The sequence below is a fragment of the Gossypium hirsutum genome, chromosome A04 (assembly GCF_007990345.1).
Source record: "Gossypium hirsutum isolate 1008001.06 chromosome A04, Gossypium_hirsutum_v2.1, whole genome shotgun sequence".
NCBI classification, from domain to species: Eukaryota; Viridiplantae; Streptophyta; class Magnoliopsida; order Malvales; family Malvaceae; genus Gossypium; species Gossypium hirsutum.
In genome coordinates, this window is record NC_053427.1 from 69,068,721 (window position 1) to 69,095,640 (window position 26,920).

Sequence of the window (26,920 nt, forward strand, 5' to 3'; positions counted from 1 at the left end):
TGGTAAGTCTAATTTCATATCACATGGACTTCTTAAGCTTAATTGTTTACTTTTTTTCTGTGTCTTATAGTGTTTCAGAAGCTTACTCGGATTGGAAGTTTTCGGAGATCGCATCACACTATCAAGCGTCATTTTTGTACTTATGACATTATATTTCGAGTTAAATGGCATGTATAAGTCTTTTTGGCTAATGGTAGCCTTTATGTTTTATTGTGTATTTAGCCAATTGATTTGGCTTGATTTTGGTATATTTTGTTATATAATTATGTAAATGGCCTTATTGTATTTGATGTATGGTTGTCATGTAATGCCTTGTTTGTGAATTGGTATTAGGGTACCAAATGGTTGAAGTTGAAATGTGATATGCATGTTAAATTTAGCACAAGATCTCATAGGTGAGGTTAACCATTTAGGTATACTTTAGAAGTATATTTGGTAAGTTTTAAAGTGATCATTTGAATGTGTTTATGGGTATCATGTTGTATGTGTGGGAATACATGTTATAAACTTGATATTAGTTGGTTTTGAGTGCCTATTTATGCCATGGTTATATGCAAATTGATGTGTATAGGTTGGTACCAATATGGGTGAGGAATATGACTTGAAAAATGATCTATTTTTGTCCACACAGGCAGAGACACGGACGTGTGTCTTAGCCGTGTATGACACACGGCCAGGTGATACGGCCGTGTATCCCCTGATACTTTTATAGAATTCAAGTTAGTAGTTTCAAACGGCCTAGCACACGGGCTTGTGGCTTGGTCGTGTGTCACAAGTCAGTACACCCTTCAGTTTTCACACGGCCTAGCAGATGGCCTGACACATAAGCGTGTGAGGTCATTTCAAAGGGTACACGACCTATCACACAAGCGTGCAGTCTGGTCGTGTGACCCAAGTCAGTGAGTTAGACGGGGTAGGACACAGGCTGAGACAGGGTCGTGTGTCCTCATTTCAAATGTCCACACGGCCTAAAACACAGGCGTGTCACTTGGCCATGTGAGACACACGACTTAGCCACACAGGCATGTGTCCCCTAAACTTTGAAAATTTTCCATGTTTTTCTAAAAATTTCTTAAGTACTCGGTTTAGTCTCAAACCACTCTTAATGTGTATTTTGGGCCTCGAGGGCTCGTTTTATGGATTATATGATTGAATTTGAATGGTTTTTGTTTACATTGAGAAATGAACATGAATTGTATGATTGTATGAGTTATAAGTCTGGTAATGCTCCATAACCCTGTTTCGATTTCGGATACGAGTTAGGGGTGTTACAGATGTGTGGTGTACCACATGTACCTCATGTTGACATAGTAAACACCACGTGTAACACCCCTATCCCACATCCGTTGCCGGTATAGAGTTTTGAAGCATTACCGATCAAACAGACATAATTTCAAAACATTTCATATCATATAATATTCAAGTCAAAACCAATCAAACACATCCAAAACATGTCATAACAATTATCCTAGGTGCCTAACCAATGTACCCTCATAGGTACCACAATTATATCAATAAAATATATCAATAGAATGACATTCAAATCCAACTTGTAAACATGCCAAATTTAATCTATTTTACCTAAATCATGTTCATTTTAGCATTAACTTAAAATATGCCATAATATGACCTCAAACATAAACACGTATTATATGTATATAACCAACCACTATTAAACTTATAATCCCATTTACTTTACAATCAAACTACAAAATAATTATTATTTAGACACCTTAGGTACATGCTGACACAAGAAAGGATAAAACATCACCACGTTTGAGTTCGGGACTGTTATTGGATGCTGAATCCGCGATCAAAATTTATTACCTAACCCACGCACGTAAAAAAAAATCGTACGTTGAGTAAAACTCAGTGGTATTTCTATAATCAGAATATTTAAAGATAAAACAATTTAATATGTATAATAAAATTTTAAGCACAATTGAACATTTTAAAACCATACAATATTCAATTTTCAATTACTTGCTATAGAAATAGCTTTTCACAATTTAAATAACATTTCATTTATGCAATTGCTTTATCCATACCATAATCAATTTACTATTTCACTTCATTTCTCATTTCATTCCATTTCAGTATCAATTATAAGGCTTTATTATTCATTTATCCCTATTAACACGACTCGGGCTCGGAGGATACACGGATCTAACCAAAACACACCAGTTTGGCACCCACTGCCTCATCGGATAATTCAAAGTAATAATTTGACACCCAATGTCTCATCGACTAAACCGAAGTAAATTGGCACCCAGTGCCTCATCAAATTAATTCAAAGTAGTAAATTGACACCCAGTGTCTCATCAACTCGAAGTCGAAGAAATCCCTGAACTCTTCCAATCCTATAGCATGTCATCTATATCTAACTTAGCCCGATACAGTTAATAGGGTTCCAATTCACTTTTCAAATACAACCAATAGTCATTTCAATTCAAATAATCAATATATATATACCAATTCAATCGATATAATTTCAATAAATTCACCACATACTAAATCAATCCATTTCAATTGCAAAACACAATAATTCTCACCTCAACACTTACCATAAACATTAAATTGAATTATAACAATTAACAACTAAATTCGAATTATAGAAATACAAATCGGAAATTCCGAGCTATTCCTCGTCGACTTTATCTTTTCCCTTTTTAATCGAGGGTTCCGGTACGACGTTAGCTACGAAATTAAAACAATTAAAATTCATCAATACAACACAATTCAATCTCATATTTAATATTTTAATTTTTTACTTAATATTTACTTAAATTCCAATTTAGTCCCTAAACCGAGACTAACTTTATTTCTTTACAATTAATCTTATATTTTCATACAAATTCCTTTAAACTAAATTGAACTCCCTAATTTCACTTAAATACCTAAATTTTGAATTTTCACAATTTAGTCCTTATTACTCAAAATTTACAATTTATTCTACAATTCAATCCTTTTTCATTTCTAACTTAAAAATCTATCAATTTAATCCCTAATACTAAAATTATTCAACATAATCAACACTTAAAAACTCAAAAATTGCTAAAATTTTGACATGGGTCGGGTAGTATTTAATATCGAGATTCTAAAAACATAAAAATTACAAAAAAAGAGACTAAATTAACTAACCGATTGAGCTTTGAACAATTGAAAACCCTAAGCCTTCGTCTCTTTCGTTCTTTCTTTCTTTCTTTCTTTCTTTCTTTTTTTCTTTCTTTCCCTTTCTGTTTTGTTTTTGCTTTTGTTTCTTTCTATTTCTATTTCTTTCTTTCTTTATTATGATATAATATAATATAATATATATAATATAATATAATAATATATATTCTTAACACTAAAGTTTTAATATTATAATATTATAATATATATTTTTTAACTTTAAAATTTTATAATAATATACTTATGCTGCCTCATTTATGAGAAATGATATAATTGTTTCTTTAGTCCTTTTAATTTTTTTAATTTATAGTTTAACTTTCACCCTTTATACAATTTAGTCCTTTTACCTAATTACTCTTAATTCATGCAAATTCACCTAACCAAAATCTAATTAACCACACAACTATTGAGTCTAATTTACGAAAACAGAGTCTCGAAAATACATTTTTTGACACTAGTGACTATCGGGTTATTACACCATGTTAGCAAATATTAAGAAATCTTAAAAATAAATAAAATTTTCTAACAATTATTTTAAAAACCATGCCTAGGATGAATATGGAAATTTATTTAGAACTTATAGAAAATTATTTAGAAATTATAAGAAATTATAAAAAAGTATTACAAATTATTAAAAATAACGTTTAGATTGAACGTGAACAAATGGTTGTTAAGATTCAATTAAGTTTGGACAACCATTTGTTTAGGTTCATTCTCAAGTGATTTATTAAATAATTATAAAACAACATATAGAATTGTAAAAAAAATTAAAAATGTTAAGAAATTATAAATAATTATTAAAATTATCAAAATTAATAATAAAAAGTTATTATGTAAGGTTGTTATTGCATATATTTGTGTATATATATATTTGAATTATCAAAAATTATTAAAAACTATAAGAAATTAATAAAATGACTTATTCACTTGATTAACTACAAATATCAACTCGGTTAAGAAGATACATATGTATGTGTGTGTATATATATGTATTTGAATTATTTAAATATGCTTGTGTGTATAGTTTTAATAATTTTAATAATTTTTAAATAATATCCTTTAATTTATAATTATTTAAGAAACCACCCTAGAAGGATTGAATAACCATTTATCTAGGTTCAATTGTTTTTTTAAAAATAATTTTCACTAATTTATAATAATTCTTAATAATTTTTAAATATTTTTATAATTTTTTATGATTATTTGAAAATTCTGTCCTAAATGAACATAGACAAATGGTTGCCTAAGTTTTCCATATTCAAATGAACTTGGACAACCATTTGTTTAAGTTCATCTTGAATTTGTTTTTTAAATAATTATAAAAATTATTTATTTATTTATACGATTTTTTTAATATTACAATGTTACCATGAGGCACACATTGCATGCCACATGTCATTGTCTAGTTTCTCTATCAGCCATGTCAACACTTAATAGTAGAAATGGAGGTAAAAATAATATGGAGGCCCTTGTACTAGTTGTTATATTGCATTTTGCTCCATCTACTAAAAAAGGGCAAATTAGTCATTGTACATTAGATCAAAGAGCAAACTGGTCATTTCTGTTAAAAATTTCATCCAATTCTATTGTAAAAAATTGGCATGACTGACAAAATAACCAAATAGTGACATGTGGAGTGCTACATGTACCTCATGGTAACGTACATAGACCAGTTTTTAACAATCGAAGTGGATGGAATTTTTAATAGAAGGACCAATTTACTTTTAATCTAATGCTTAGCGACTGATTTACCTTTTTTTCGAGTAAAAGAGGGCAAAATGCAATCTTGTTCCTAGCATAAAGGTCTCCATGGTTCTTTTACCTAGAAATGGATAGAATTTTTAATAGAATGACCAATTTTCTATTTGATCTAAAATGCATAGACTAATTTGTCCACTTTTTTGTAACACCCTAAAAGTTTTGAAACTACATTTGGTACTATTCCGAGATTATGCCCAGTGAATTTTGAGGAAATTCATAAATGAATCAAATAGAAAGGATTCATAAAGAATTAAATTTCCATTAGAGCTGGAAACCAATTTAAAAATTGTGAATGTGAAAATGTGGATAAGGGACCAAATCGTAATATTCAAAGTTAGAGAACTAAAATACAATTCACCCAAATTGAGGATATATGAGTTAATGATGATTTCCTTACACGAGAATGATTGGGAATATGTATAGCCATGATGAAGATCACTTTTGGGTCTAAATTGGAAAAAGATGGGAAAGTATAAGGGCTAAATCGTAATTTTTCATTTTATTGAGAAAGGTCATAAAACAAATTTTAGTTAGTGTGAATAATAAATTATTACGAGTGATAAGTGTGAATTATGGGAAATTCGATGTATTAAGTGTTGGGATCTAGTACCCTCAGTGTAGTAATATGGTCTAAGTACTTGTAATTTTTGGAACAATGTAGTTACTAAAACTTCATCATTATCATTAAATATCTTTCATATAAAGTCCTCAAATAGTTTTTGCATGCAAAAAAAAATTAAATATTAGATCATTAATTATATAATGTTTAACTAACACTAAGTTGTATTATGCAGTTGGATCATAATGCAAGAAGAAAATTTGTATTAATAGATAATCTAAATGGTCCATAGTCTAATCAAAATTGAGCAAGTCGATTAAAAGACTACCATGTTGTCTATTAAGTCTAAATAGGGATATACCTTGTCTTGAGTATCAGAGCAGATGACTCCTAAAAGATAGAGGTATAAGTGTGACTATCTGGACTAAGAATACATCGGACTAGACCCAAGAAGAATAAATCCTAAATTTGTTTATGAATATGTTCACTTGAAACGTTCATAGTGTGACTTATCTTGGGATACAAACTATGTGTGTATGAATCGTTTACTTTGATATATTAAAAGCTTCAGTTCAATTGGTAATAGAGCCAAAACCTAGTAGTTGGGCATACAACTTCTGTATGACATAGCTTCACTTATAATAATGGAATTCATAGCCTAATAAAGAGTAAATGATATTCTCTAATTGTCATTTACATGATAGACGTAAAAGTAACATGGCTTCAGGTTATTTGTTTAAAAACAAATGATTTAACTACTATGTGTTAGTAATTGACTTTTTAATGAAAGATATAATGGTTACCATGAGATAAAATAAGATCATATTGGGAGAATGAGTTTTATCCTAAAGAGATTAAGGATAGATATCCTATGAGGGTAACATACATATGATAAGGTCATTGGATGAGAACTTGGAATGTAGCTTTCATAATGTTATATAATGAGGAGAGCTCAGTCATGGTACTTTAGTGGAATAACTCCATAACTAAATAATGTTGTAATTAATAGACGAAGAGTCAGAACTTAATTAGAAATTATTTGAACCCTTACTATATATGTTCAATCATTCTCTCTATTAGCTCGATACAATTTATGATATGCATTCGAATCATTGACATGAAATTGTGAAAACAACAAATTAGAGAAATAACTCACATGTATAGCTATCTACAGTGAATGAATTTTCTCGCTATGAGCAAGAGATGACTTAGTAATTAAATTAATATATTCATATTATTATTATATAATTAAAGTTTTAAGTGAAAATTAACTTTAGTTATGTCATCATAGTTTAATGAGAACAAGTTAATTAAATATATTTACTCATAAATTCTATTATAGTAAAGTTATCATGACTTTAACAGAATTAGAATTTAGTTGAGAAAATAATTTAATTAATTAGGTAAATAAATAATATTTTACGCCTGCAAAAAAAAATTATTGGGTTGGAAAAATTATATGAGTTGGTTTAGAGATTGGATAGCACATATAATTGAATTCGATACATGAAAAGGGTCGATATACCCAAATTTATTCTATAGGAAAAATGTTTATAGGAAGGGGTAGCAACCTAGTTCTTAGATAATATCCAAATTTATTCCATACATAAAATATCTTATATAAACAATATTTTTACCATAAAATTCTTGAGAATTGATCAAAGTGCCATTTTAAGGTCAAATTACTTTTTTGCCCTTTTATGCCTCAACGCACAATTTCTTCATAAAAAATGATTATCAATCAACCCAATTTCCATAACTCTCATTTAATACTCAATTAAAATCATCGGGTATTGAGAATTATACTTTCACCCCTTTTTTTTGGTAAAATTGGTAATTTTTCAAATTTGTCCCTGTATTATCAAATCTTTCTAATTTGGTCCTAAAAATGATTTTTAACACGCTAACATGTGATCCAAATTATTCTTATCCAAATTAGTCATTGATAGCTCATGTTTCCCATTTTGTTCATATTTACACTTTAGTCCTTGAATGTTTCAAAATCTACGATTCGGTCCTTTCATCTCATTTTCACTTCTAAAATTCTTTTCATAAATCCCTATATCTAAAATTAATTTATTTTCATAAGAATTCATTTAATTGAATCATTTTCCAATTTTCTCAAAAAATTACTATATCCAATATTGGAATATTGCCATTGTATTTAATTAGAAATTTTGAGATATTACAACTCCCCTAGGAAAAATTTGTCCTTAAAATTTCTCTTAGAAAGTTACCAACTCTCTTGATGTACTGATTCTCTTTCCTTAACTTTCTTTCAACTTAGGGCATTAATTCTTAATTCGTTTAATATCACCATGGTTTCATTTTAGACTAAAATTAACTCGCGTCAGACTTTAACTGAACCAACAATGGTTTATCATCCATCTTTCTCAAGGTATTGACTTGTGGTAAATCTCAAGAATCCTTGGCGAATGGAAATGAGTTCCACTGTAGATCTTATGTTATGAACAATTGTGCATGGAAAAAGAATAATAATGCAGGAGGAGAACGTAGTTGATAGATTTAGAGAAAGGAAAAATATTCCAAGGTTTTTACATTCCTTTTCATAATTGATGACACCATTATTTATAGTCTATTAACCATTCAGAACAAGAAAAAACCCATTAGCACTTTAGGTAGTCTCCTTTCTAGAATTCCTCTGCGTTCAGCTGCTGGTGCAATGCTACTGTAACACCCCTTACCCGTGTCCAAAACCGGGATAGGATACGAGGCATTATTAACTTATTGATAAGCGTACAAACTTTCCCGAGTCATAAAAATGCGAACAAATTAAAAACCTTTCAAAATTTCACCTTTACAACTCTAATGTGGGTCTACAAGGCCCAAAATATACTTAGAAACCAATTCAGTATCAATCCAGATCTCTTAAAGAGCTTTGGAAATTTTCACTAAAGACAGGGGCACACGTTCGTGTGGAAGGTGACACGCCCGTGTGATCGGCTTGACATGGCCGTGTTGGTGACCCGTGTGGCTCACACGGCCTGGTGTCTATCGGGACACACCCGTGTCCCTAGCCTGTGTGAAATTTAATTTTTAGCTCAAGGTGCAGTGGTTTTCACACGGCTTGGCACACGCCCGTCTGCCTGGCCCGTGTTTTCGTACACGGCCTCTACACGCGCCATGTCCAAAAACTGGGGCACTCTGTTTCTAACGTCATCATAACCAAAAAGTCACACGACCGAAGCACACGCCCTTGGGGCTGGCCGTGTGTGACACACGCCTGTGTATCTGCCACTGTAGACAATATAAGACTATTTTCCAAACCTCATTGCCACCCTTGTTCACCTATCTTCATGCTATAACCAACCAGTACCAAAACAAGCAAAATTTCCATAATCAATTCGAGCACAATAGACATTCATGCATCCATGATGATGCATCTTCTATAAACTCAAAAAGGAATGTTAGCAATCATTCAAGGCTTAATACAAAGTGTGAGATTTACCCCAAGCCAATTCATTTGGTAAATGCTCAAGACACAAAATGATAAAGTCTAGAACCTACACATGCCATAATTCAAAAATATAAATCCAACTATACCGAGTGTTTCGGATGATAGTATGATCGATATCTCTGACGTCCGATGATCCTTAGGCTAAATAGGCAGCACTATAAGAAAAATGGAAAGGAAGAGGGAGTAAGCATAAAAGCTTAGTAAGTTGCATATAAATGAATATACAACAACAATTTCATCAATGATCAACATATTCATGACCCAGATATAGGCATAGATGTAACTTACTCATTACCAACCATACAATTCACATATTATAATATGTATATTGAGCTCATATCACATACATACCAATTAGGTACCTGTAACACTCACAACACGGTTATACTTTCCTCATTAACTCAAAACATAACGTCCACTGTTGAACCATTCGGAGTATCACCAGATATTCATTAAACCCCGAATATGGGTAAGGTGCCGATGCCATGTTCCAGACATGGTCTTACAATGGCTCATATCTCAAGCCGATGCCATGTTCCAGACATGGTCTTACATTGACTATCATCTCGTAGCCGATGCACACGACTAATCGGTTTGCTTGGCTTTCCCCTAGTCAAGATTTGGATTTGACAACTCTTGATCTATAATAGTAAAATGCACTCATTTCGTCACTAATCATAATTAGACAGTCAAAAATTCACATCCTTGGTAAAATGACCATTTTGCCCCTAGACCTTGGCAAAATGACCATTTTGCCCATAGGCTCGAAAATTGATTTTTATAAAATTTCTTCGCATCTTAAGCCTAGCCAAACCCTTTTTACTCTTATAGCAACTTCAAAATCTCACCCTTTCACATATTTATCCCTTAGTTCACAACTTATGCAAAATAGTCCCTTTGGGTGTTTTTATGCTAACACTTCTCACAAAAGTTGTTTAGGACTCTTCTAAGACTCATATTCTTCCATAAAATTTTAGAAAATAACATGAACATTCACATAGTGAAACCCTTTACTTACTACCATTTTGCAAAATAGTCCTCTCATTTGAAAGCCCATGACACAAGCATGCCAAAAATGTAAAAATCATTAAGAAAATCATCAAGATCACTTGCATTATGAGAGGAATAAGTTTCTGCAAATTTTTAGTTTTTAAACCTCCATATTTGCTGATATTTTTGGTGGAGAGAAGAGATGGAGAAGAAGAAAAATGCTAGAAAGGCTTTAGGCATTATTTTATCACCAAATCATGACATCACTTACCTAAACTTTGACTATTTGTTTAAAATTCATCTCATGGCCGGCCAAGCTACTCCCTAAGGGTATATTTTCCCTTTAAAGACCCTAAATTTAATTCTTCTAGCTAATTGACACATTTGGGCACTAGTTTGCAACTTTTTCCTTTTATGTGATTTAGTCCTTTTTCGCAATTGAGCAAGCCATCGCTAAAATTAATTCACCAAATTTTCCATACACTAATATTAAAATGCTATGACCATAAAATAATAATAAAATAATTTATTCAAATTTAGATTTGTGGTCTCGAGACCACTATTTAAACTAAGCCCTAAGACGGGCTGTTACATTTCTCCCCTCTTAGGGATTTTTATCCCTGAAATCTTACCAGTAAATAGATTTAGGTACTGGTCTCTCATAGTCTCCTCGGTTTCCCATGTGGCTTCCTCGACTCCATGTATATGCCACAAAACCTTCACGAGTGCTATACTATTATTTCTCAACTTTTGGATTTCTCGAGCCAAAATCTTGACCGATTCTTCTCCATGGTCATGTCCGGATGAATCTCAACCTCTGTTGGCTCAATCACATTCGAAGGGTCTAGTCTATATCGACGTAACATGGACACATGAAACACATCGTGAATTTTTTCTAACTCTAGTGGCGAAACCAAACGGTAGGCAATCGGTCCTACTCTCTCGATAACCTCATAAGGTCCTATGAAACGATGACTCAACTTGCCTCTTTTACCAAATTTGAGGACTTTCCTCAACGGAAAAACTTTCAAAAATACCTTATCACTGACTTGAAACTCAATTTCCTTTCGTTTTGAGTCCACAAAGGATTTTTGTCTATCTGAGGTGGCCTTCAAGCAGTCACGAATTACTTTAACTTTCTCTTCGGTCTCTCTGACTAAATCAACCATATGGATCTGTTTTTCTCTCAACTCAGTCCAATACAAAGGCATTCGACACCTTCGCCCATACAGAGCCTCAAAAGGTGCCATCTTCTAACTTGTTTGATAACTGTTATTATAAGCGAATTCAACCAATGGCAAGTATTTTTCCCAACTTCCCTGAAATTTGAGAATACAACACCTCAACATTTCTTCTAAAATCTGAATCACTCTTTCCGACTGACCGTCGATTTGCGGGTGAAATGCCGTGCTAAAGCTCAACTTGGTTCCCAAAGCCTCTTGTAACTTTTTCCAAAATCTCGAGGTAAACCTCGAGTCTCTATCTGAAACAATCAACCATGGTACTCCGTGAAGCCTCACAATCTTGAAAATATATAACTCGGCTAGCCTCTCAAAGGAGTAGTCGATACGTACTGGTATGAAATGAGCTGAATTTGTTAGCTGATCAACAACAACCTATACTGCATCTTTCTTTTTCAGGGTTACCGACAAACCTGTCACAAAATCCATAGTGATACAATCCTGTTTCTACTCAGGGACCATAATAGGCTGAAGTAGACTCGAAGGTACTTGATGTTCAGCCTTTACTTGCTGACATATAAGGCACTTGGAGACAAACTCAGAAATGTCTCTTTTCATACCCGACCACCAATACATTTTCTTAAGGTCATTGTACAGTTTCACACTACCCGGGTGGACGAACAAACAACCACTATGTGCTTGTCTCAAAATTCATTGAATAAGCTCATCGTTATTGGGTACACAAACTCTATCTTTAAACATTATACATCTATTGGCATTAATGCAAAAATCTGACTCAACACCTAACTCGCACTGAGTTTCTTGGCTTGCAACTCACTGTCGTTCTTCTGAGCTTTACAAATCTCTTGTAGGAACATTGGTTTAGCCCTCAACTCTGTTAAAACTGAACCGTCATCCGATAAAGCCAAATGGGCTTTCATAGCTCTCAATACAAAGAAGGATTTTCTACTCAAAGCATTGGCAATCACGTTCGCCTTTCCCGGATGGTAATCTATCATCAGTTCGTAATCCTATATTAGCTCTAACCATCGATGTTGCCGCAAATTTAACTCTTTTTGAGTCATCAAGTACTTTAAGCTCTTATGATCTGTGAATACTCGACATTTCTCTCTATACAAATGGTGTCTCCAAATCTTCAGCGCGAACACAATGGTGGCCAATTACCAAATCATGCGTCGAGTAGTTTTTCTCATGTGGCTTTAGTTGTCTAGAGGCATAGGCTATAACCTTCCCTTCTTGTATGAGCACACACCCCAAACCATTTAAGGAGGCGTCACTATAAATCACAAACTCCTTACCCGACTCCGATTGCACTAATACTGGGGCTTTAGTCAACAAAGTCTTTAATTTCTCGAAACTCTGCTAACACTTTTTTGTCCAAACAAACTTGACATCTTTTTGCAGCAGTCTCGTCATCGGGGTAACTATCATGGAAAATCCATTTACAAACCGTATATAGTATCCGGCCAAACCCAAAAAGCTTTGAACTTTCGTCACATTCCTTGGTGATTTCCACTCAACAATAGCCAAGATCTTATTTGGGTCAACTCAGATCCCGTCACCCGACACAATGTGTCTTAGGAATTTGACCTCCTTAAGCCAAAATTCACTCTTACTGAATTTGGCATATAACTGCTTGTCTCTCAAGGTTTGCAACACAACTCTAAGATGCTATGCGTGCTCGCTCTCGTCATGTGAATAAATTAATATGTCATCGATAAAGATGATGACGAACTTATCTAGATACGGCCTGAAAATGCGATTCATCAAATCTATAAACACCGCCGGGGCATTAGTCAGACCAAAGGGCATGACAAGGAACTCATAATGCCCGTATCTTGTCTGAAATGCAGTCTTCGGCACATCTTGCTCTTTAACCCTTAACTAGTAGTATCCCAACCTCAGGCCAGTCTTGGAAAATACTGTGGCTCCCTTTAATTGATCGAAGAAATCATCGATCCTTGGTAAATGATATTTGTTCTTTACTGTTATCTTGTTGAGTTGTCTATAGTCGATGCATAACCTCATCGACCCATCTTTATTCTTTACAAAAAGTACTGGAGCACCCCACGAGGAAAAACTCAGTCTTGTGAAGCCCTTGTCTGTAAGCTTTTGCAACTGTGCCTTTAACTCTTTTAACTCTATTAGAGCCATCCTATACGGAGCAATCGAGAAAGGTGTCGTTCCAGGGACTAACTCAATTCCAAACTTAACTTCTCTTACTGGGGGTAATCCAGGTAATTCCTCTGGAAATACATCTGTAAACTCACAAACCACAGGTACTAATTCTATCTTCAACTCAGGCACTTAAGAATTTAATACAAAAGCTAGGTAAGCCTCAGATCCTTTTCTCAAATACTTCTCAACAGTCAACGACGATATTACTATTGGCAGATTATCTAAATCACTTGGTCCAACCCGGAGAACACTTTTGTCTTCACATTTCAACTCTATTATCTTTTTCCCACAGTCCACTACAACACTGTGAGCAGTCAACCACTCCATCCCAAGGACTACATCAAACTCATTAAACGGCAATAACATCAAGTTAGCTGGAAAACAATGGCCTCTAATTTTCGAAAGGCAATTTCTACATACTTGGTAAACTAATACATGCTTGCCTATAGGGTTAGACACTTTTATCACAAACCCAGTGGACTCTACTATCGTGTTTATACGGGATATCGAATCCATACAAATATAAGAGTCGGTAGATCCCGGGTCAATTATGGTAACAACAGTTATATCGTGGATAGAAAAAGTACCCGTGATTATATCAGGAGACTCTGCCTCTTCTCGGGCACGTATGCTGTCCTTGCTGGTGCCCTACCCTCAGACCTCGCTGCAGCGTCTCTTAGAGTGCCTCTACTGCTAGCCCCACTTCTGGGGTTCTTTTGGGGTCTACCCCTCAACTGAGCACTACTAACCTTCACTTCTTGCTTTCTTTCTCTCTTTCCCATATCAGGATAATCACAAATAAAGTGGTCTAGTGACCCATACTTGAAGCAGCCCCTCTTATTTCCTCAACACTCGCTGAAATGATGTCTCACACATTGCAGACACTCCGGCCGGTTTGGCTGAGCATTGCCAACACTAGCAACCGAAGTGGTATGGGCTCTAGATGTCGAATTTTGCTGATTCTTGTTTTTCTTTGAATACCCCACCGAGGCATTCGATCGAGTAGAGAATTCCTTTGATCTCTTGGATGAGGACTGATGTGATTTGCCCATCTGCCTCTTCTTCGAATCCCGTGACTCAAAAGCCGCTTTCCTCCTCTCTTTAATTAGCTCTTCTGCCTTACAGGCTCTCTCCACAAGTGCTACGAACTCCCGTAACTCTAAAATGCCAACGAACACTCGAATGTCCTCATTAAGGCCGTCCTCAAACCTCTTACACATCATGGCTTCGATAGACACGCATTCCCGAGTGTACTTGCTGAGTCTCATGAACTCACGCTCATACTTTGTTACTGTCATTCAGTATTGTTTCAATTCTAAAAATTCCTTCCTCTTTTGATCCATAAACCTCTGAATGATATACTTTTTCCGGAACTCTTCTTGGAAGAATTCCCAAGTTACTCTCTCTCTCTCAGTACAACAGACACGAGAGTATTCCACCATTGGTAGGCTGAATCTCGCAGGAGTGACACTACACACTATAGCTCAACAAATACTCTAATGGTATTTTCTAACCAAAACTCAGCTGTCTCAGGGTCATCATCTATATTAGCTCGAAATTCCTCGGCCCCATGCTTCCGAATTTTGTCTACTAGAGGTTTCTCCCTCCTAATCATTTTCGCACCTTGCGGGGCTACAGGGGCATACTGAGGAATTGAGGGAGGTAGGGGAGGTGGAGTGTTCAGATTTGCACGAACAAACTCCGTGAACCAAGCGTCCATCATTTGGAGGTAGGCTTCTCTAGCCCCTCCACCTTGGCCCATGGTAATGGACTCATTCTCTACTAGCGCGGTCCCTTCAGCGGGAGCCGACATGTTATTTTTCATGTCATCCACTGTGGTTCTATCAGGATCCATTCACTATACATAAAAACATAATTTATAATCATGAGAAATCATCACACTATCAATATAAAATTATAGCATGTATAGCTAGACTCGTACTCTATCTAGGTTAGTCCTAGAACGGACTAAACCATAACTCTAGTACCACGAAATGTAACACCCCTTACCCGTGTCCAACACCGGGACAGGATACGAGAAATTACTAACTTATTAATAAGCGTACAAACTTTCTCGAGTCGTAAAAATGCGAACAAATTAAAAACCTTTCAAAATTTCACCTTTACAACTCTAATATGGGTCTACAAGGCCCAAAATATACTTAGAAACCAATTCAGGATCAATCCGGATCTCTTAAAGAGCTTTGGAAGTTTTCACTAAAGACAGGGGCACACGCCTGTATAGGAGGTGACACACCTGTGTGATCGGCTTGACATGGCCGTATTGGTGACCCGTGTGGCTCACACGGCCTGGTGTCTATCGGGACACGCCCGTGTCCCTAGCCCGTACGGAATTTAATTTTTATTTCAAGGTGCAGTGGTTTTCACACGGCTTGGCACATGCCCGTGTGCCTGACACATGTCTTCCCACACGGCCTCGACACGCCCGTGTCCAAAAACTGGGGCATTTTGTTTCTGACATCATCATAACCAAAAAGTCACATGGCCGAAGCACACACCCTTGGGGCTGGCCGTGTGTGACACACACCCGTGTGTCTACCCGTGTGGACAATATAAGACTATTTTCCAAACCTCATTGCCACCCTTGTTCACCTATCTTCATGCTATAACCAACCAATACCAAAACAAGCAAAATTTCCATAATCAATTCGACCACAATAGACGTTCATGCAACCATGATGATGCATCTTCTATAAACTCAAAAGGGAATGTTAGCCATCATTCAAGGCTTAATACAAAGTGTGAGATTTACCCCAAGCCAATTCATTTGGTAAATGCTCAAGACACAAAATGATCAAGTCTAGACCCTACACATGCCATAATTCAAAAATATAAATCCAACTATACCAAGTGTTTCAGATGATAATGTGATCGATATCTCTGACGTCTAATGATCCTTAGACTAAATAGGCGGCACTGTAAGAAAAATGGAAAGGAAAAGGGAGTAAGCATAAAAGCTAAGTAAGTTGCATATAAATAAATATTCAACAACAATTTCATCAATGATCAACATATTCATGACCCAAATGTAGGCATAGATGTAACTTACTCATTACCAACCATACAAGTCACATATTATAATATGTATATTGAGCTCATATCTCATACGTGCCAATTAGGTACCTGTACCACTCACAACACGATTATACTTTCCTCATTAACTCAAAACATAACATCCACTGTTGAACCATTCTGAGTATCACTAGATATTCATTAAACCCCGAATATGGGTAGGGTGCCGATGCCATGTCCCAGACATGGTCTTACACTGGCTCATATCTCAAGTCAATGCCATGTTCCAAACATGGTCTTACACTGTCTCTATCGGAAATATATAACTCGGCTAGTCTCTCAAGGGAGTAGTCGGTACGTACTGGTATGAAATGAGCCGAATTTGTTAGCCGATCAACAACAACCCATACTGCATCTTTCTTTTTCAGGGTTACTGTCAAAATCGTCACAAAATCCATAGTGATACAATCCCATTTCCACTCAGGGACATAATAGGCTGAAGTAGACTCGAAAGTACTTGATGTTCAGCCTTTACTTGCTGACATGTAAGGCACTTGGAGACAGACTCAAAAAGGTCTCTTTTCATACACGACCACCAATACATTTTCTTAAGGTCGTTGTACATTTTCACACTACCCGGGTGGATGGACAAACAACCACTATGTGCTTGTCTCAGAATCTGTTGAATAAGCTCATCGTTCTTGGGTACACAAACTCTATCTTTAAACATTATATATCCATCGGCATTAATGCGAAAATCTGACTCAACACCCAACTCGCATTGAGTTTTCTCAGCTTGCAACTCACTGTCGTTCTTTTGAGCTTCACAAATCTCTTGTAGGAACATTGGTTTAGCCCTCAACTCTGTTAAAACTGAACCGCCATCCGATAAAGCCAAATGGGCGTTCATAGCTCTCAATACAAATAAGGATTTTCTACTCAAAGCATCGGCAACCACGTTCGCCTTTCCCAGATGGTAATCTATCATTAGTTCGTAATCCTATATCAGCTCTAACCATCGACGTTGCCGCAAATTAAACTCCTTTTGAGTCATCAATTACTTTAAGCTCTTATGGTCTGTGAATACCCGACATTTCTTTCCATACAAATGGTGTCTCCAAATCTTCAAAGCGAACACAGTGGCAGCCAACTCCAAATCGTGCGTCGGGTAGTTTTTCTCATGTGGCTTTAGTTGTCTCGAGGCATAGGCTATAACCTTGCCTTCTTGCATGAGCACACACCCCAAACCATTTAAGAAAGTGATAAACCATAAATTATACATATTTTTACCCCATGTTTAATGCATTTTATGGATGATTTTCCATTAGAATTGGTGAATTTGATGTTCCTAATGCTTTAATTTCATGTTTTATACTTAGGAAAGTATGGGAGAGCGAAAGGAACGAGAAACGGGCCAAAAATAGAGAAAATGGGACAAAGTACGAACTTAACACGGCCTGGACTTCCTCACACGGGCATACCACACGGCCGTGTCATTCTGGAAGAATCGAAGCACGACTGACACGGGTATAGCACACGCCCGTGCCATTCTAACAGGCTCGAACATGGCCTGAAGTAATCGTACACGGGCGTGTCCCTATCGAGCCCAAGTTAAGTCTAATTCAGAAAATGCCACTTTTGAGGGCTGCTAGGCATTCCAAAGCCTATAAATACACCCTGGAAGAGGAGAAAAAGAGACATAGAAGAGGGAGTAAGAAATTACTCCAAGAAACCCGATTGATTCATCTCAGAAGCCGAATTCATCATCAAGATTAAAGATCTCTCCTCAATTCCCCTTTAGGAGTTTTGGGTTTTCTTTATGTTTTGTATTCTTTATTTTTCTGAGATGTTTTCTTATTTAGTTATGAACTAAATCCCCTAAATACCTAAGGGGAATGAAACCTAAGACGAATCTTGTTATTATTTTCTGAATCGTATGATAAATATTTAACTTGTTCTTAATTATGTGTTCTTAATTCTTATTTTGATATCCCAAGATACTGATTCAAGATAAGCTCTTATTCAGAGAAGGAATAGACCCTGTCTAAGAGTACATTTATCATAATTAAGTGGATTTGATTGCGCGCCTAGACATAGGGTGACAAGATTTTGCCGGATTAGGGTGAAACCTAATAAGAGGATCCTTAGATCGAGTTAATGCAACCCTAGAGTGTTAATTAGAGAAAAGTCTCGGTTATTCAATCTAGGGATTAGACGTTATTAGTCTTGAATAGGGATAATAACATAACTTAGGGATCTCTACGGAACAAGTTGAATGAATAAATCATCCGATTCAGAGCTAGAATAACAAGTAAAGTCTAGGTGGATTTTTCCTTAGGTATTGTCTTCATTCAATAGATTTTCCCAAAAGCAATTTCCCAATTCTATTCTTTGTGAGTTCTTAGTTTAGATAATTAGTTAATTAAAACAAAACCCCATTATTCTTAGGCTAGATAATAAAAAGATATCCACTACTAGTACTTTTAGTTCATTTGGGTTCGACAATCTAGTCTTACTAAAACTATACTACTGTTCGATAGGTACACTTGCCTACATCGCGATAATAGTTAGTTCAAGAACGATTAATTATAAATATTTAAAACCTATCACGAAACAACGCGATCAAGTTTTTGGCGCCGTTGCCGGGGAACTAAGATATTAGGAATGCTCAATTTTTATTACTTTAGCCATTTATTTTTCTTGCAATTTAATTTAATTTTATTATTATTATTATTATTTATTAACCTACTCTTTCTTTCTCTTGGCAGGCTTTCATAGTTTATGACTAGAAAAAAACCCATCTAGGCCATTACTTTTTGACGAAGAAATAGATCGCACAGTTTGTAGAAACCAAAGAGATATAAGGTGAAGCTTAAGATACACAGAGAACGAGCAAGAAGATGATACTTAACCCCCAACCGAAGAGATGGCTAAAAACCAAGGCAATCAGCTACCTTCTGCAATTGCAGTTAATCAAAATCCTGCTTCATGCACTATGTATGATTATGCTAAACCCTCTTTAACAGGAACTGAATCGAGCATAGTTAGACCTGCTGTAGCTACAAATACTTTTGAATTAAAACCTAACACTATTCAAATGATACAGCAATTTGTTTAGTTTGATGGTTTACAAGATGAGGATCCCAACGCTCATTTAGCCAACTTTTTAGAACTATGCGATACATTTAAAATCAATAGCGTTTCTGATGATGCCATTCATCTTCAGTTGTTTCCTTTTTCATTGAGGAACAAAGATAAATAGTGGTTGAACTCATTACCACGAGGGTCAATTACTACTTGGGAACAAATGACCGAAAAATTTTTACTAAAATATTTTTCGTCGGCTAAAACGGCTAAATTACGTAATAATATCTCTTCTTTTGTGTAGATGGATTTAGAAACACTCTACGATGCATGGGAGAGATACAAGGACCTTCTGAGAATGTACCCTCACCATGGGTTACCATTTTGGCTCCAAGTACAAACATTTCGCAATGGTCTGAATCCTTCAACTCAGCAAATGGTTGACACAGCGGCGGGCGGAACCATCAACAATAAAACACTAGAAGATGCCTATGAGTTTATAGAGGAGATGTCACTGAATAACTATCAGTGGCAAGTCATGAGGACAAAGCCAACGAAAACAGCCGACGTTTATAACGTCGATTCGGTCACCATGCTCTCTAATCAGGTAGAACTCTTAAATAAAAAGATTGATGGTTTTCTTAATTCTTCACAGGTTTACCCAGTAATGCAGTGCGAAGCAAGTAGCGGTGGAACAAACCATTTGGAATACCAACCTTGTGGCCACAACATGGATAACGAGCAATTAAATTACATGGGTAATAATCCTCGACCTCAAAACAATCCATATAGTAACACTTATAATGTAGGTTGGAGGAACCACCCCAATTTCTCGTGGGCGGTCAAGGAAATCAAAGACCACAACATCCTCCGGGCTACCAACAACCACCCTACCAACAGGAAAAGAAGCTAAATCTTGAAGAGATGCTCTCAAAGTTTATATCAGTGTCAGAAACCTTTCAGAACACCGAGACAGCACTTAAGAATCAGTAAGCATTGATCCAAGAGCTCGAAACTCAAATAAGCAAGCTATCCAAACTGATCTCGGAAAAACCACTAGGAAATTTACTTAGTAACACCAAATCAAGAGAGCATGTCAAAGCAATTACACTAAGGAGTGGGAAAGTGTTAGCGAAATCTGAAAAGAGGTTAGTACAAGAAGCCGTGGAAAGCAAAAAGAGGGAAGAAAAACCCAAAAATAGTAACAAACCAGTGCCGGAGGAATATAAACCACCAGTTCCATATCCAGCAAAATTAAAAAAAGATCGCATTGATGCACAATTCGGTAAGTTTCTTGAACTTTTTAAGTAATTACATATCAACTTACCTTTTGTTAAAGCCATCTCGCAGATGCCTACCTACGCAAAATTTTTGAAGGAGCTTCTAACAAATAAAAGGAAGTTCGAGGACTTATCTACAGTAGAACTCTACGAGGAGTGCTCAACCATACTCCAAAAAAAGGTGTCAACCAAACTGAAAGATCTAGGAAGTTTTACTATCCCTTTCTTAATTGGTAGTATGAATGTTGAAAAAGCACTAGCTGATTTAGGCGCTAGCATTAATTTGATGCCATATAAAATGTTCAAACAACTTGGTCTTGGGGAACCTAAACCTACTAGGATGAGTATTCAATTAGCCAATAGATCTGTTAAATATCCTAGGGGTATTACAGAAAAAGTACTCGTAAAAGTAGATAAATTTATATTCCCTGTTGATTTTGTTGTGCTTGACATGGATGAAGATGTGGAAGTACCCTTAATTTTAGGGCGCCCATTCTTAGCCACTGCTAGAGCTGTGATCGACGTGGGTGACGGTAAATTGGTACTTAGAGTAGGTGATGAGGAGATTATCTTTAAAATTTACGATGCTATGAGATTCTCTAGGGAACAGGATGATTCATGTTATTTTATTGACTCTATTGATCATACTACTCAAGACTCTTTTGAGGAAATTGTACAAGAGGAGACGACGGAACCGTTTCCAGCTCAAGACGAAGAGACAGGTGAGGAACCTAATGACCATTCGTCAAGACAAGTAGAATATGAGGGTATTAAGATAAACGATGAACTTAAACAAAAACTCTCTATTGAGGAGCCTCCCAAACTGGAACTTAAATAATTACCAATCCACCTAGAATACGCATTCCTTGGAAATAATTCTACATTACCAGTTATTATTGCTTCTAATTTGCAACCCAAGGAGAAAGAGGAATTAATCCAAGCATTAAAAGAACATAAAAAGCCATAGCTTGGAAAATTTCTGACATTAAAGGAATCAGCCCTTCTTTTTGCACCCACAAAATTTTGATGGAAGATGAATACAAACCGTGTGTGCAAGCTCAAAGACGTCTGAACCCCAACATGAAGGAAGTTGTAAAAGCCGAGGTAATTAAACTTCTAGATGCTAGAATTATTTATCCTATTTTTGACAGTTCTTGGGTAAGTCTAGTACAGGTTGTCCCCAAGAAAGGAGGCATGACGGTTGTGACCAACGAGAAGAATGAATTAATCCCAACAAGAACAGTCACAGGGTAGAGAGTTTGCATTGACTAAAGGAAACTAAATGATGCCACAAGAAAAGATCATTTCCCCTTGCCATTCATTGACCAAATGTTGGAAAGATTATCTGGACACATGTATTACTTCTTCCTAGACGGACTCTTTGGTTACTTCCAAATCCCAATAGCTCTTGAAGATCAAGAAAAGATGACATTCACATGCCCATATGGTACGTTCGCTTATAGTAGAATGCCTTTTGGATTATGTAATGCTCCTCCCACTTTTCAGCGTTGTATGATGTCCATATTCGACGAACTCGTGGAAGATATCATGGAAGTCTTCATGGATGATTTTTCGGTATTCGATAACTCTTTCCATCTCTGCCTTAAAATTTTAAAACGAGTTTTAATAAGATGTGAGGAAACAAACCTTATGCTTAACTGGGAGAAATGTCACTTCATGGTTCAAGAAGGTATTGTATTAGGGCATAAAATTTCTAGTAAAGGGATTGAGGTGGATAAATCTAAAATAGAAACAATCAAAAAATTACCACCCCCTAGTTCGGTTAAGGCTATTAGGAGCTTTTTAGGACATACTGGTTTTTATAGAAGATTTATTAAAGATTTTTCTAAAATAGCTAAGCCTTTGACTAATTTGCTAGAAAAAGATATACCTTTTAACTTCGATCAGGAATGTTTAGAAGCATTTAATACTTTATAGGATAAATTAATTAATGCTCCAATCATAATTGCACCTGATTGGAACTTTCCATTTGAACTAATATGTGATGCAAGTGACTTTGCAGTAGGTGCAGTATTGGGACAGCAAAGAGACAAGCATTTTCAACCTATCTATTACGCCAGCAAAACCTTAACGGCTGCACAAGAAAACTATACTACTATAGAAAAAGAGTTGCTAGCTGTGGTTTTTACATTTGATAAATTTCGATCATATCTCATATTGTCTAAAGTTGTTGTTTACACTGACCATTCTGCCCTTCGCTACCTTTTAACTAAAACCGATGCAAAACCTAGACTCATTCGATGGATTCTCCTATTGCAGGAATTCGACTTGGAGATTCAGGATAAGAAAGGAGCTGAAAATCTCGCGGCTGATCATTTGTCCAGGCTCGAGAAATCTAATACTAGAGAACTTGATGACGTTGAAATAAATGATTCGTTCCTTGAAGAACAATTTTTCGCTATATCTAACTCCGAGGTACCTTGGTTTGCAGACATCGCGAATTTTTTAGCTGCTAACATTATCCCAAAAGGGTTAACACACCATCAAAAGAAGCGATTCTTTAATGATGTGAAAAACTAATTTTGGGACGATCCATTTCTGTTTCACAGATGTGCAGATCAAGTCATCAGAAGATGCGTTACAGGATCAGAAATATCAAAAATATTGGAATATTGCCACTCAGGGCCAACCGCAAGACACTATAGTGGAACCAAGACTGCACACATTGAATCAGGTTTTTATTGGCCTTCATTATTCAAAGATGTTATCAGGTATGTTACTTCATGTGACAAATGCCAACGAACAGGTAACATATCTAAACGCGATGAAATGCTTCAAAACTATATGCTTTCATGTGAAATATTTGACGTTTGGGGTATCGATTTCATGGGCCCATTCCTCAGTTCATTTGGAAATAAATACATCTTAGTAGCAGTTGACAACATGTCCAAATGGGTAGAAGCCCAAGCTCTACCTACTAATGATGCTAGAGTGGTAGTACGTTTCCTTAAAAAACTCTTCTTGAGATTCAGAACACCTAGAGCAATTATCAGTGACAGGGGCACTCATTTTTGTAATACCCAATTTGAAAAACCCTTAAGAAATACGGAGTTCATCATAGAACAGCTACCCTATACCATCCTCAAACTAATGGACAAGTTGAAGTAGCAAACCAAGAACTCAAACGGATCCTTGAAAAAATAGTAGAATCAAATAGAAAAGACTAGGCAACAAAAGTAGACGATGCATTATGGGCTTACAGAACTGCTTTTAAGACTCCCATAGGGACATCACCTTACAGACTTGTTTATGGAAAAAGTTGTCATCTACCATTCGAACTAGAGCATAAAGCTTTTTCGGCTATTAAATTTCTAAACCTTGATCCCAAACTTTTAGGAAAAAACAGGTTAATACAGCTGAACTAGCTTGATGAATGGCAAGCCAATGCATACGAAAATTCACACCTATACAAGGAAGCAACAAAGCGGTGCCATGACGTTCGTTTAAAGCAACGAAAACAATTTAAAGTTGGAGATCTCGTCTTACTATACAACTCAAGACTCAAATTGTTTCCCGAAACACTAAAATCACGATGGTCAGGACCCTTCGTAATTCAATCTATTTTTCTATATGGCATAATAGAGGTAAGTCACCCATCATACAGTACTTTCAAAGTAAATGGACACCGTCTCAAACTTTATAATGGTGAGAATTTTAAAGTCCATGGAGAGGAGCTACGACTCCACAAACCGCCCTGAATAAACCAACAAGGTAACAGTTGAGCTTAGACTATAAAAAAGCGCTTCTCGGGAGGCAACCCGAATACTAACTATTTTAGATTGTTTACATTTCAAGTTTTAAACATTTAGGTCACTAACAGAGTACTTAAAGCACAGGTTCCCAACTCCACACGGCCTAGCACACGGCCGTGCTTAAGGCCGTGTGACCAACACGGGTAGAAACACGACCATGCGATATGGGAGTGCAGAAACAGGGTAGAAGATTTCCCCAAACATAGGCTGTGATAAAACTACACGGTTGTGCGACATGACCGTGGTCGAATCTGATCCTTGAATGATTACCTTGTTCTCTTGAAAATCTCTCATATCATATTTAGGATAAATTTTAATTGATTTATGATTTTCATTGGTATATCTTGAATTAAAACATAGGCATTTATGCATTGATTGTTTAAACTTTAAGACATTAGAGAATCAAGCATGATAAGTTGGATTTTAAGAATTTAAAATTATAGATTGTTTCCCCAAGTTTAGGTATTACTTTGAATTGGAATTCACAAGTCTTAACATCAAAAAACCATAATTTTTTGTGAGATTTTTGAGTCTTTTGAGCATCTATTAATCCTTTCATGCTCACTTTTATTATTGCTTTGAGTGCGTCAGTATTGAATTGTTATTCTAGAACATGCTTGATTATGCATGTTGAGACCACACCATTTGATTTGATATGTCAAAATGATTAAGGCACTTAGGATTAACCCACTCATGCCATGAAAAGCCTACCTCCATGACTAACCCCTAGTAAACCCCCTTGAGCCTAACAAGACATTTCTTGTATTACCCTTAATATTGACCCTTAACCCATTATTGTTGAAATCCCCTAAATTAATTTGATCCCTATTTTTGTCGAGATTTGAGTTGAAGAAATTGCTTAGCTATGTCTTGTTTGTAATAAGTTAGCCTGTGTATTTAACTTGTTCTTAAAAAAGAAAAAGAAAAAAAACTATGTATATATATTAGTAATTCCATATTCTGAGAAGAACCTCTGTTGTACACAAGTGAATATTAACTCTTTTTTTAGTTAGGCAATTTTTCAATTCAATCTCGATTCTAACCCTTTCTTTCAGCTTGTGACCATACCCCCCTAACCAAGCCTCACTACAACCCTCTAAAGACCTTTTGATTGATGTATCATCTTAAATTATAGTGGTGAAATTTGATTTTCATGCAAGCCTATGGTAATCACTTTTCATTATTGACTATTGAGTGCTTTATTTATTGTCCTTAAACACCTCGAGTGATTTGAGTGAATCTTTAGTGAGGATGTGAAACTCTGTGATATTCTGAATCAAAGGTAATTACTTAGATGCGGATAGACACCTATGATTGCATGATTAAATACTCAACTTGGAATGTTTGAAACTTTTATATTCTTTTAGTTGAATTCTCAATGTATGATTACCTATGGATTATTTTGAGATATTATCGATAAGAATTATAAGTTGAGGAGAATTTATTTTGATTATGAGTTGAGGATTTTGCTTGAGGATAAGCAAATACTTAAGTGTGGGGGTATTTGATAAACCGTAAATTATACATATTTTTACCCCATGTTTAATGCATTTTATGGATGATTTTCCATTAGAATTGGTGAATTCGATGCTCCTAATGCTTTAATTTCATGTTTTATACTTAGGAAAGCATAAGAGAGCGAAAGGAACAAGAAACGGGCCAAAAAAAAGAGAAAATGGGCTAAAGTACAAACTTAACACGGCCTGGACTTCCTCACACAGGCAGACCATACGACCGTGTCATTCTGGCAGAATCGAAGCACGACTCACACAGGTTTAACAAGTGTCTGTGCCATTGTAACAGCCTCGAACACGGCCTGAAGTAATCGCACACAGGCATGTCACACGCGCGTGTCCCTGCCGAGCCCAAGTTAAGTCTAATTTGAAAAATGCCACTTTTGAGGGCTTCTAGGCATTCCAAAACCTATAAATACACCCTGGAAGAGGAGAAAAAGAGACACAGAGAATAGGGAGTAAGGAATTACTCCAAGGAAGTCGATTGATTCATCTCAAAAGTCAGATTCATCATCAAGACTGAATATCTCTCCTCAATTCCCCTTCACGAGTTTTGGGTTTTCTTTATGTTTTGTATTCTTTATTTTTCTGAGATGTTTTCTTATTTAGTTATGAACTAAACCCCTGAATACCTAAAGGGAATGAAACCTATGACGAATCTTGTTATTATTTTCTGAATCATATGACAAATTTTTAACTTGTTCTTAATTATATGTTCTTAATTCTTGTTTTGATATCCCAGGATACTGATTCAAGATAAGCTCTTATTCAGAGGAGGAATAGACCTTGTCTAAGAGTACATTTATCATAATTAAACGGAGTTGATTGCGCGCCTAGACATAGGGTGACAAGATTTTTTGGATAGGGTGAAACCCAATAAGAGGATCCATAGATCGA

At 35.8% G+C, this 26,920-nt stretch overlaps 1 non-coding gene and 1 pseudogene across 1 annotated transcript; one reads left to right on the forward strand and one right to left on the reverse strand.

The window, feature by feature from the left end:
- Positions 1–19,727: 19,727 nt before the first annotated feature.
- LOC121228717 (small nucleolar RNA R71) lies at positions 19,728–19,834 on the reverse strand. The gene has a single exon (XR_005926292.1). It is a non-coding gene; the product is annotated as a small nucleolar RNA R71 (small nucleolar RNA).
- Positions 19,835–20,755: 921 nt separating this feature from the next.
- On the forward strand, positions 20,756–21,574 carry LOC121228078 (uncharacterized; annotated as a pseudogene).
- Positions 21,575–26,920: the final 5,346 nt, after the last annotated feature.